The 13,585-nt window shown below is 46.1% G+C and overlaps 1 non-coding gene across 1 annotated transcript; it reads right to left on the reverse strand.

The window, feature by feature from the left end:
- Positions 1-254: 254 nt before the first annotated feature.
- Positions 255-361, reverse strand: LOC120677052. Its single transcript, XR_005676116.1, has one exon. It is a non-coding gene; the product is annotated as a small nucleolar RNA R71 (small nucleolar RNA).
- Between the last annotated feature and the right edge of the window lie 13,224 nt (positions 362-13,585).

A 13,585-nucleotide genomic window follows, 5' to 3' on the forward strand; every position in this document is an offset into this window, starting at 1 on the left:
TCAGCTGCCAATGTGGCAACTGGACCCAACGTTGATATTGGGGACATGAACTTTGAGCTGAAGTCCAGCCTCATAAACATGGTGCAGGCTAGCCCATTCTGTGGCAAGCCGAATGAGGACGCCAACGCCCATCTCCATCTGGAACTTTGCAAGACCGTAACCATACAGGGCATTACGGCTGACGCTATCAGGCTCCGTGGGACAAATGTTCCACGGCGTTCCTCGCTAAGTTCTTCCCGTTGGGCAAAACCAATGCCCTGCGTGGAAGAATCTTAAGTTTCCAGCAGACAGGGATGGAAACCATCCCAGAAGCTTGGGAAAGGCTGCAAGAGTACATACTCGCCTGTCCTCATCATGGAATGGACGAGTGGCTCATGCTACAAAGCTTCTACAATGGGCTAATGACTACATCCAGAGCCCATCTTGATGTTGCTGCTGGAGGGGCCTATCTTGATCTCACGATTGGCAAGGCTATGGCCTTGATTGAAAAGATGGTCTCCAACCAGGGCTGGAACGAGGAACGTTCCCAGCCCAGAACCAAGGGCGGAATGCATACTATCAAGGAGACAGACATGCTCACCGCCAAACTGGACCTCCTATTGAAGAAGATCGATGAAGGGAACCGGCTCCAGATGTCTGTTCCCGTACATGCCATGAACTCGTACTATATGTGCGAGCTTTGTGGTGAAGGTGGACATTCGGGGAATGACTGCCCCGAGACCCGTGAAGATGCAGCGTACATCAACAACAACACTGGGTTCCGTCCACAAGGAGGCCAGGGGTGGGGTCAATCATGCCCACCATTCCAAGGAGGAGGTAATAATTTTAACTCAAAATTCAATTAGAATTTTAATTCGAACCAACCCTCCTTGAGAGACTTAGTCTTTAGCCAAGCTAAAATCAATGAATCTTTAAACAGAAAGCTTGCTGCCAACGATAAAATTTTGGAAAGTATTCATGCAATAGTTGAAACTCTTTCTTCCGCTCATAAAAATCAATCAAGTTTCAACAAAATGATAGAAACACAACTGGCTCAGTTAGCTGCTGCTGCTCCTATCTTTGAGAACGGGAAGATCCCAGGGCAACCCAAATCTCCCGTTGAACCTGCAAATATGGTATCTATCGGGTGGGGCAACCTTCCCCGGTAGACTTCTTGAACTAACCATGCAGGAGAAACCACGCACCCAAGGATGAACGCGTGGGGCGGGCTAACAGCAAAACTTCATGGAGATCCTGGGGTGCCCATGATCAGCTGTTCCATCTTCGATCAAACCTACACACGGGCCCTCTACGACCTTGGGTCAAGCATAAACATCATGCCCAAGGTAATCTTTGAACAATTACAGTATCCTGCTCTTTCCTAGACCCATATGCTCGTACAACTTGCAGATTCCACAATTCGACATCCCAAAGGGATAGTCGAAAACATCTACGTACGAGTACGGAATTGCTTCGTCCTAGCCGACTTTGTCATCCTCAATATGGATGGAGACTTGGGACTCGACCTCACCCTCAGACGACCTTTTCTGAACAGTGTGAAAGCTAGGATCGATGTCGGATCTGGAGAAGTCCAGTTCTGCATCGGGGTCGACAATATATTCTTTAAATTTCTCCACAGGAGAGAGCAGAGGTTCGTGATCCAGCAGGCTTATGACGGAAGTCCACTCTAGGGTGCACCAGAATCCCCATTGCCAGAACCTACGACCACACGATCCAGAAGAAGACGATCAAAGAAGGTGTGGCGAAAGGTCGCAAGCTCGTCCTCGTCCAATTCTCCAGGACGAGCCGAGCAGTGGTAATCACAGCAGGAGAAAGGTCCCGCTCGTCAGACTCTAAACGACGAACCCTTGCCGAAGGTAAATCGGTACGCATCTCATAATCACCCTCCATCATTTTTTCTTTTCTTGATTTTTTTTGATTTTTCCCACTGCATGTTTGAATTTTCTAAATCACCCATGAATGCTAGAAACTTTTCTAGCACTTTTTCTTTCTTTTACAAAAATCCAAAAATATTTCCGAGCATGAAAATCCTTTGAAAAAAAATTTAAGTATCTTTCGAAGCAAGGTTTGGCCGGGCACCAAAGTTTTCAAAACATATGGCCGTTAAAGAGCCCCTGGGCCCTGGCTGTCAGCCAGTGGGCCCACAGGGGTGCTGGCCGAATCCTAGGGTCGGCCGACCCCACCTGGCAACGGCTCTCTGCCAACTTTTTCCAACGGCTAGTGAATGTTTTGTGCAGCTACTAGCCGTTGTGCCCGGGCATTCTCCCTTTAAATAGAGGCTGAGGGGTGGGTGTTGAGCTCTCTCACTCAACTCTCATTCACTCACTCTCTCTCAAACTCTCTCAAACTTTGCTCTCGGGTTTTCATTGGATTTTTGCTCAAGATTTGAATTCAAGAGACCTCTCTCTCTCATTTCTTTGCTGCAAGAAAGAAGGAGCAACTCACGGGTAAGATCATTCAATTCGGTTTCACTAACGCAACCCGTTTTGAGTTGCACTTGTGTTTGTTCCATCATGACAGGCTTAGGGCGGAAGGTTTCCGGTGCATTCAAGAAGATGACGGGTGGAAGTTCATCCTGTTCTTGGGGTGGCTCGAGCTCGTACACACCCGAACCTACGCCTACACCAAGCACGATGGACTATGAAGAAGAAGAACAACACGAAGAGATGCAAGCCGAACCGCAAGCCGGAGTCATAGAGATTGATGCAGAAGATGAACCATACCTCGACTTGTGGGATGATCGTGAACGACAAGGCTACGCCATCCTCAAGAACAGAAGCTTCGTCCACACCCGAGCCTTCGATCCAGACCTCCTCATCAAAACAGGTATGTACGAAGACTTCTCTAATGTTTGGCACGAAATTGGATGGGATAACTTCGTTCCCGTTGAGGAGTATGGTTCTCGACTCCTCGCCATCCAATTTCTTTGCACTCTTCGGGAGGTGGAAAACGGGGTTTACTTTCGACTTTTCGGGAAAGAGTATTTGCTTTCTTGGAAAACTTTTGCCGGCCATCTCGATTTCAACAAACGCTGGCCTATTTCTTTGGACCAAGCTTGCCGAGGTTTTAATCGTCATGAGTTTTGGGGCCGGATTTCGGGTCAAGTTGTCCATGGCAAGTTTGCACCTCGGTGCAGCGATATTCATAATCCAACTCTTCAGTTGATGCACAAGTGGTTGACCATCACTCTCTTTCCGAGAGATGATGTCCGACCCGTGCGCAATGATGAGTTGCTCATTCTATATGCCATGGTCAACAAGATCAAAATCTCCCCCGCGCAAGCTTTGGTTAAGCAATGGCTTTCGAATTTCAAGATGACGGGTCCTATTGAGTGCACTTCTTTGATTACCCGCATCGCTACACGTATCGGTGCCTTAGAAGGGAATTCTATTCCTTTCATTGAAGGCGACCGTGCGTATATCGATGAGGACTATTTGACCCAAGGTCACACACTTAAGAAAGGCCCGAATGACTCTTTGATTTTCTTCTACATGGGCTATACGAATGAGATTTCGCTGCCCAATGCAGAGTTCCATTTGTATAATTGCCATTCGCGTTCCACGAGAAGGGGGTCGTAGGCACAGATCTTCTGGTTTGCCTGGCAGGATGACAGGATGCAGGACCAGAAGGGAGGCAGAGCCGACACCACCACCTCAGCAGCCACATCACTCACTCACATCACCATGAGGCTGGTGGTTCGTCATGGCACAGTGCCAGCACTGAGGAGTGGACACGGCAGGCACCAGGCTACCGGTCCACTAGTTCCAGCTTCGGTGGAGCCACGAACCTCATCAGACGGACGTCTTCGTCCCGAGGTTTCGGTGCCATCACCCAGCAGCTAGGTGAGCTGCGGGTGCAGGGCGAAAACATACAAGAGACGCTGAACCAACACATCGACAACACTCAAGCATGGCAGCGTCACACCGGCGAGAGACTCCACGACATGGAGCAGTCGCAGTTACAGCGATAAGAGGAGTGGAGGGCGTACTGCCGCTGGACGGGTTTCAACCCCGATCAGCCGTACTAAGACTGAAGCTAGCTTGGGGGAGGACCCCCACGAGAGGTAACTTGTATCATCTCTCATTTACCGCTTTCATAACCTTGCATGAAACCCATAAAAATTTGCAAAATCAGAAAATCCATAAAAATTTACATAACTAAAAACAAATAATTTTTTTTTGCAAAACTTAGAAAATACCAAAAAAATTATTTTAATATGTGTAGTAAGCATGGTGTAAGTTTTTCTTGTTGAGATGATGAATAGTTGCTCTGTTAATTTCCTTCATATGTTTAGTTACAACTTTATTCTCTACCTAATTTTAGGTTTGGTGGCTTAAAATGTTCATACCTTAAACTTGAAACTTGTGGGTAGCAGAAAGCATGATCTAAATCTAAGTTGTTGTGAGCTATGATATGGTTAAATAGAGTTGCTATGATCTTCTCCTAAGTGATACTTGACATCCGGAGTATTTAATTTTTGAAAACACAAAAATATAATAAAGTTCCTCGATGATATGAAATTCCTATCCAAAGCCATATGTTGATTTCATTGCAAAACCTTCCACATATGCAGCTTGCTATCTCATTGAGTTTTGTCAAATTGTTGTGACCCTTAGTGAGATTCATTTCATACTCCCATGATCAAGATCACGTACACATTTCCACCACATGCAATACTTCTACACTAGAAGTAAGCACATATCCATCCATCCACAAAATAAAACTCCATGTTCATGTATGACACTACTCTCTCTCAAAAAAAATATGCCAAGGATATGGGGCTATGCAAAAAGAAAAATAAAAAGATGCATACCCAAAGAAGGTATGCCACATGCTTTGGCATGTCAAAAAAAAGAGAATAAAAGATGCATACCCAAAGAAGATATGCCACATGCTTAGGCATGTCAAAAAAAAAGAAAAAGAAAAGAAAAGATAGCCCCTTATCCAAAAAGAAAGAAAAAGAGAGAGATGGTGCATACAAAGGAGTTCATACACCATCCACCAAAAATATCCACACACTTGCACATCTTGATCAAGGTTTATGACTTGTTTCTCCTTTTGGATCCGACCTTTCACTTAGCAAAATATGAGAAGCAGGTATGCCTTCAAACTCCTCCATACCTACAGCTCCACAAAAATAAGCCATTAGAGATAGGTTGAGGAAGAAACGCACAATAAAAAGCTTTGGTAAGGAATTATACACATTGAGTGATCCGAGAGATCATCCAAGGAACTTTATAAATTTCTTTTGAAAAAACTTCACAAAACCTCCGGATTGACGGTTGAGCTAAAGAGAAAGAAATATGAGCACTATATGATACCGTTCTGACTCTAAACCGCCAAAGATGAGGTGAAGCTATAAGCACCACAGGAGTAAGGTAAGAGGTAAGAACATAAGGCCAACTTATTCAAAATCATGGTAAGAAGCATTCAGTTGTGCCTAAGTATGAGTTGGAAATTCAACATTGTAGTAACTCCTGATCACCAACGAGCGCCTTATTTTGCTCAGGGACGAGCAAAAGGCTAGTTTGGGGGTGTTGTTGACGGTCGTTAAGTGCGAAATAGGACCGTCAACTACACTTATTTAAGAAGGAAATCTATACCTCTTACTCGCATATTTGTATCACTAACCTAGCTCCGCAGTTGTTTTCAAGAATTTATGATTTCAGGAGAACAAGTCCGGAATAAGAAGAAAACACGAAGAATACACAGACAAAGTCACAGAAGATCGCGTCCTGCATCACTCATACAAAAGAGGCCAACCTGACAGACCAAACCGACCAACTGGACCCCGGCACCGACATACCAACATCAGGACCCACAGGGCAGACACACGAAGAAAGACGTGGCCAGGGGCGCCAAGGTGGGGCCGGCCGAACCCATGGTTCGACCGAACCTGCCCTGGCTCCCGTCCAGATGCATTTTGGTGGGAAGTCTGATCTAATCCTCCTGAAGGCGGTTATGAATGTTTCCATGTATAAACTTGGCGGGAACCAACCACAAGGGGCTATAAAAGGGGCCTCCCTCCTCACACTCAACACACACCACTTGGAAGCCTCTCTCTCTACACTCTCTTGTGACTTGTACTCCTTAGGGTAGTGGATCTAGGCTAGTACTTCATCTCCTGAGCGAATCCAGTCGTCTTCGGGTTGGCGAGCAATCCTCGGCCTCTGGTATGGCTTTGTATTCCGACTTTCTTTATATTAATCATTCAGAGTTCGTTCTTGGTTATCTTGCTATGTTCTTAGCTTGCTTAGCCTTGATCAGTGCTTTATCAAGTTATATTAGTTGCATGCTTAGACCAGATGATCTGGGTAAGGATATCGGTTCGTTCTGCTTTCGGGCTTACCTTAGCATCTTACCTATCCATCCGAAGGGTGGGGGACTCGGGGGTGCTAGGGTAGTGACCTCATATGCGGGCATGGTGCCCGAGTATGCGGGATCCTTCAGATATGATGGTGCTCCACGATGTGACTAGGGTAGACCGCAGGTGGTGACAGCCCTGTCGGTCCGCCGGGAAGCTGCTTCTCGGTTAGCGTACTCCCCGATGTTCGGGTACGGTGTAGGAGTTCATGCAAAGGTGAAACGGGACGGGATGTTCTCCAGTGCGGGTCATTCTCCCCGATGTCCCTAATTTCCCAGCACCTATAGCTCTAAGCAACGCAGCTAACGTAACTTATCCACTAACATGATTAGTATAACAGGAATCTTTGCCTATGCTCCCACTAACCTTAGGATTGCTTGTTATTTCTTTATTCATGAGAGTTGGCTGTTCTGTGTGTGTCACATTACCCCTGATTATCCTTATCATTTATCACTCACCCCTGTATAGTCAGTGGTCTTCATCTTGCTTATACGTGTCATGGTTATGTAACTAAGTAAATACACTTTACACAACCTAGCCATCCCTTGGGAAAATATAAATAACGATACCCTGAATACTTCCGGGTGAAATGCTACAACGGTATATCCGTGCGCATGCGGATCCTTCTGTAAATGTAAGACATACCACATGGCATCTTCGAGGCGCTATTGCTAGGAACTAACCACTCCTAGTGATGATGCTAAGAAATGCCAACACCACTCGGCTCCTTATCTTTCTCAGGAAATGCAAGGGAAGATCGAGTAGAGGTCTGCAACAACAGGACCACCTACTCGATAGATCATTCCTCTTCTTAAGGACCTAGACGAGCCAAGTAGTTTTTAGGCTACGGCCTAACTTGGGTAACATTATGGAGTTCATCCTAACCTGGGTAACCCCACGGGATTCATCCTCATCCTTAAATAGGACACTCTACTCGACAGCATATTCCTTTAAAGGACTCTGACGAGCCGAGTAGTTCCTAATAAGGCTCCGCGCCTACTCTAGGAGATCAGACCTCGAATATGCTGGTGGGTGAGGCGACAACTCTCTAGATCACTCGACACATCTACGATGCCTTCGCTAGCTCCCAGGCTTGGGGGCTGGGAATCGACAACTACTCGATGTGGCTTCTACACTTCTCCTAGCTCGCAAGCTCGGGGGCTGGATGCCGTAAAACTACTCGATGCTGTTGCATGTGAAGACTGGAGGCGAGAAAAATTCTACATCGTGTGCCACAACTTTTTAATCCTTAATTCCAAATCTTGGAATTTGGATTCAAGGCGCGGGGGCTGCGGGACACATGTCATCGGCGGCATATTTTTCAAATTCTTGGAAGATAAAGATCAGAAGATCGAAGACTGATTTGACCCTCAGCCTAATTCTATGATTCAACCTAAGGCTCGGGGGCTACTCCATATGGAGCGGGAATACATCGCGCACCATATAAAAAGGAAGATTTCGGGGCATTGAGCACCTCACATCATCGAAGCAACCAGAAGTACTTGGAAGACTACTCGAAGCACTCGAAGATGTCTTCAGAAGTACTCGATGCCTGCAGGACTCGGCTATGAAGAGCTCGGGGGCTTGTTAGACCCAGGGCAGCGGGACTACTCATAGGCATAGAATGTTCTAGAGTAAGGGATAGCACATGAATGTACCTTACCTCTTTTGTAACTACCCGATTAGGCGTAGGACTAGCTGTTGTACATGGAAACTACCCAGTCTAGTTGTAGTAGGACTCCAATAGTACTCGGCTAGAAATTTCCATGTAACCCTGTCCCCCCAGAGTATATAAGGGCGGGCAGGGACCCCCTCAAAACATACCTCTAAGGTAATACAAGCAACCACACAGGACGTAGGGTATTACGCACCTCGCGGCCCAAACTAGTCTAAATCCTTGTGTTCCTTGCACCATTGAATTCTAGAGCTAGTCGATCCCTTGCCTACAATCCTACTACTAAGGGTAACCCTGAGCAGGCTTGGCGGCTAAACACCGACATCGTCCATATGAGAATACGGGCAAAATTATTGCTTTTGCTCCATATTTTGAACGGGGATTGGGTCTTCCCTATTCGAATTTCTTCTCTGGACTTCTGTACTATTACGAAATCCAGTTGCATCATCTTACCCCTAATTCCTTTGTTCATATTTCTATCTTCGTGCATTTGTGTGAAACTTTTTTGGGCATCGAGCCCCATTTTGAGCTTTTTGGCCATCTCTTCCATCTCAAGCCCCAACCCAACTCCAGAGATCTGTATGTAGTTGGAGGTGCAGGTATTCAACTTAGACAGGGGATGGATGCAGTGTATATCCCCTATAATCTATCCCGAAAAGTAATCGGCTGAAAGCAAAAATGGTTTTACATTGGAAACCACAACACCTCTCTTCCAGCGATTGCTCCGAGGGCCCCAATTAGAGGCCTGAATGGAAGAAGAAGCCGACAGATGAAAGCCAGATCCCAGATCTGCTCAAGCGGATTGTGGATCTGAAGCAAAACCAGATAACTAGAGAAGCTGTGGTAATGGATTGGATGAAGCGTAGAATCCAGCCTCTGCAAGCCCGGGTGACATTTGGTTTTGAGTATAAAGGAACAAGTGACCCATCCTGGTGCTCGACTACAGAAATCTCAAATGGAGAAGCACTGCATCGGGTATAGCGACTATTCGATAAGATGGAGCATATTCCACATATGCCCAACACCTTTTCTGTCTTGAATCCTCCGAAACAGGTATGTAAATAAGTAGTCAATTTATGTTTCGAGTACTTTGTCTGTAGATATTATATATCTGACAGCTTTGCTTCTGATTAGGAAGACGTGAATGTGTACAGGAGCAGTCCTCTTTTGCCTGGCATACCTTGCCCTTTCCATCTTCTTCCCAGCACTCATCTGCAGCTAGAGCCAGATCCTAAAGATTCTCCCGATATGGAAGATAGTTCTGACAATGGGTTTGGTCATGCAAAAGCTGGGAAGTCAACTGGCGAAGAGGAGAATAGGGAGCGAAGCCCCAGCCCTAACGATAGCATTAGGGCTGATCATCCAAAAGGGCCTCGTTCAGTCGCGCAGAAACGTCGGGCTTCGTCACAGCCTGTCGACACCACGTAAGCCATTTTACTTTGTACTCGACTACTTTCTGGGTTTCATCGAGTTGCTTTTTTTAACATCTGGCTTCTTGTTTTAAGTTTGGCGGGCTTTGCGCCGCGAGTGACTTCATCTGGGGATCATACTAGGGTGGGAACGACAGTCCCCTCCACCCTAGTGGACCCATCAAGTAGGACAAAACTACTTCGCCGAAGAAAACTACTTCGGCGGGTAGTTCCAAGGAAGATGCTGCCATCCAGGGAGGAAAAGGAGCTTCCACCAGCCAAGCGCTGATTGTTCAGCCCCTCCCCAAGCTTACTGCGCCGTGTAAGCTCCCGTTAAGGAAGGAAACCATGTAAGTATTTCCATACTTAATGTTTTATCATGGTTTTGGTCTTATGTCGAGTACTTAGGTTTTGACATCCTTTTGTAGCAAGGCGAGCCTTGGACCTAGGGGTTCTAGCAGTGATATGTCTACAGCCCCCAAGCCTATGGATGAAGTTCCAGCTGGTGCCCCTGACACAGGCATTCAGTCTGCAGAGGAGATGACGGATTCCATGTTGCGGGATTCACCTTTTCGTGATGTGGAAGAGGAGCAGCAGCTGCAGCAGGAGGATATTTCGGCAGGTGAACCCATTATCCCTCCTCCGGATTTTTTGGATCTTTTTACCATTCGCTCGACTTTCTTACTCGAAGGATTTTTCCTCAGATCCTTGGAATCAAGAGGATCGTGTGGGGGAGATTGCGGATGCTCCACAACAAGATGTTGGAGCATCGCTGGTGGTGGGGGTGAGTACCTCTGCCATTCCTTCAGGAAGCACCCCACCGCCAGCAGACAAGATCAAACTTGTACAAGAAAACATGAACTTTGTGCAAGTTCAAATTTCTGAGCGCCAGAGGCTTCTGGCGGTAAGTAATCATTCAATCGAGTACTCAATATTATAAATCGAGTAATTGGTTACTGATTTTTGCTTTATGCGACCAGTAGATTGCAGAACAGGGGAGCAGCAAGCCCTAGAATGACTCAGAGATGCTTGCTCTGAGGGAACAAGTTCTAAAGCTGTCAGCCGAGAAGACTGCCCTGGTGGAGAAGCATAAGAAGAGCTTCAAAGAGAAGAAAGGGCAGTAGCTACCTTTGTCGAGTAGTCCACTAGTTTTATGCTTTTTGATACTCACAAGAATTTGCTGACCAACTATGCAGAACTCCGAGAGTCGTTAAAGATTCATGAGAGTCCGGTACTTGATTTAAAGATTCTTATGTACTGTAACAAAGATGAGATTGAGAAGCTTTAGAGGATCACAGCGGATTCTGACAAGCAGCTACTCGAGATGATGCAGCAAGTTAAAGGCTTATCAGATTCCAACACTGCGCTGCGACAAGAACTTGATGAGTTGAAAGTCGCAGCCCAAACTGTTGTGGACATGGTGGACGTAGCTGAGGAAGATGTAGAAGCGCCACTTGCCTTAGTGGAAGAGGTGCGGAGGGTTCCTCAGGGCATCATGAGGTATATCTTGGCGACCACCCGTCAGTACGTACCAAATGTACTCGGGTTGGTCAAGTCCAACTGGCCACAATCAGTCCTAGCTCCGCTTGGCGAAGGCATGAATCCCGACTGTGAAGAGAACCAGTTCGAGGAATAACTTAGAGAGGTTTCACCAGTAGCCGATAAGATTATAGACAGCTTGGAGCAGTGAGCCTTAAATCTGAGCTCTCTGTAATTTTTTATGTAAAACCTTGTGATGGGCCCTTGTGGCAAAAATACTCTTGTTTTGTACAAATTTGAGTTCTTTTTGTACCAAGTATTTAGTGGTAGTTTAAGGATTTCTTTTCCTTAATGATCGAGTAGTACTTACGTATCTCTGGGTGAGTACTTTAAGTCTGGCAGCAACGTGCCTACTCGATCTAGTGGTAGGAGTAGAATACATGTTCCTTCCGTAAAACGTGTCATGCTCCCGCTCATCTTTTGAACGCAGATGGTGTCAAGACTTTTGTTTTACATGAGAGTTGCATCGAGTAAGTTGCTCTGAAAAGAGGCTCAATAGTGTTATCCGATTAGGATTGAACCTCACGAGATTAACCAAGTGGGAAAAGCACTGAAAAAATTATCTGATCGGGCCGTAACCGAAGCGGAATTTTCTTTTTAGAAAAGAACTTTGTATAGTTATCCGGTTAGGATTGAACCTCTCAAGGTTAACCAAGTGGGAAAAACTACAAGTACTTTCTAAACTTAAGCCATGAATTATGATCTACTCGAATAAACGAGTATGGTGTCCTACTTACGGACTGGAGTAATCTCCAAAGTTGACCTATTAGGATTAACCCTGTTGGGTTACCCAAGATGGAAAAACTTTTGAAGATATCCAAAACCTACCCGAGCCAGAGGGTGGGTTGTCCTACTCGAGGACTGGAGTAACCTCCAAAGTTGACCTATTATGATTAATCCCGTCAGATTACCCAAGATGGAAAAACTTTTGGAGATATCCAAAATCTACCCGAGCCAGCGAGTGGGTTGTCCTACTCGAGGACTGGAGTAAACTCCAAAGTTGACGTATTAGGATTAACCCTGTCGGGTTACCCAAGATGGAAAAACTTTTGGAGATATCCAAAACCTACCTGAGCCAGTGGGTGGGGTGTCCTACTCGAGGACTGGAGTAACCCCCAAAGTTGACCTATTAGGATTAACCCCGTTTGGTTACCCAAGATAGAAAAACTTTTGGAGATATCCAAAGCCTACCCGAGCCAATGGGTGGGGTGTCCTACTCGAGGAATGGAGTAACCTCCAAAGTTGACCTATTAGGATTAACCCCATCGGGTTACCCAAGATGGAAAAACTTTTGGAGATATCCAAAACCTACCCGAGCCAGCAGGTGGGATGTCCTACTTGAGGACTGGAGTAACCTCCAAAGTTGACCTATTAGGATTAACCCCGTCGGGTTACCCAAGATGGAAAAACTTTTGGAGATATTCAAAACCTACTCGAGCCAACGGGTGGGGTGTCCTACTCGAGGACTGGAGTAACCTCCAAAGTTGACCTATTAGGATTAACCCTGTTGGGTTACCCAAGATGGAAAAACTTTTGGAGAAACTCCCTCGTTAGGCCATAGCCTAAAAACTGCTCAATCGTTGTCCCAGATCTTTTTGAGGTTGACAAGGAACTCGCAATAATCTAAAGGGAGGGTGTAGGGCATCATTGAGAGTCGAGTAGTCGATTTAAATGAGAATCAACATTATTTATCACTGTCGCAATTACAGGACTTGTAAGATGATAGACTCTAACTCTTAGGACCTACCCCTTGCCCGTAGTGATAAACACTTGTGCAGTGGATTATACGACTAAATATGAAATATTTAGGAGTACTTCTAGTCAACTAGGTAGTCGACTAGACTCTTGGTGGAGTATTGTTCAGCCAAGGTGCTCCGAGAGCTTTGCGGAGTGAGTTACACTCGAAGACTGTGTGAGAGCTTTTTGGGTGCAAGAAACACTTGGGTTGAAGCATTTTGTTTATCCTATCTCCTCCAACAAGCACTTCTGCACGGTGCTGATCACATGACTTGCCCTGAAAATCAGCGTTCACATGCTTATGCTTCTTGAAAGATCCTGGACCATTTTCTGGGATGCGATAGTTGGAAGAAGGGCTATAAGCCTCAATTTCTTCACGCTCCATTTTCCTTGAGATGATGGTGTTGCGTGCGTCTCGCCCAATGTTGATTACATTGTGGAGATTGTTGTTGGAGTAGTCGTAGTCGTCACCCTTGGCGACGATCGGCAACACGCTGGCGCCTAAACGCCTGTTTTTTATTCCGAATACGGCGGTGTTTGTAGAGATCCTCCGCCATAGGCTTGCTTTCCAACTGAACGGTAACCGTTACGGCTGGTGGAGCTAAGGGAGGGTCTTGCTTGATGGTAGCCTTGACTTCGGTGATCGCCATGGGAGTAGTTTCCATATTGTTGGTGACGTACTCATCGTAGTCATCAGAGTTATAGTCGTCAAGGTTGAGGCGCTCCATTGAATCATCGTCTGATTCGTGGAACTCAGAAATGCGCACCATGAGTATTTCACGGCAAAGATCTTCAACGTACTGACCTTCTTTGGGTTCTGGCAGGTCCAACGGGGCACCTTCTTGGAATGGGAGCTCGTCG

This window comes from Panicum virgatum, chromosome 5N, assembly GCF_016808335.1.
Source record: "Panicum virgatum strain AP13 chromosome 5N, P.virgatum_v5, whole genome shotgun sequence".
In the NCBI taxonomy this organism is placed as follows: domain Eukaryota; kingdom Viridiplantae; phylum Streptophyta; class Magnoliopsida; order Poales; family Poaceae; genus Panicum; species Panicum virgatum.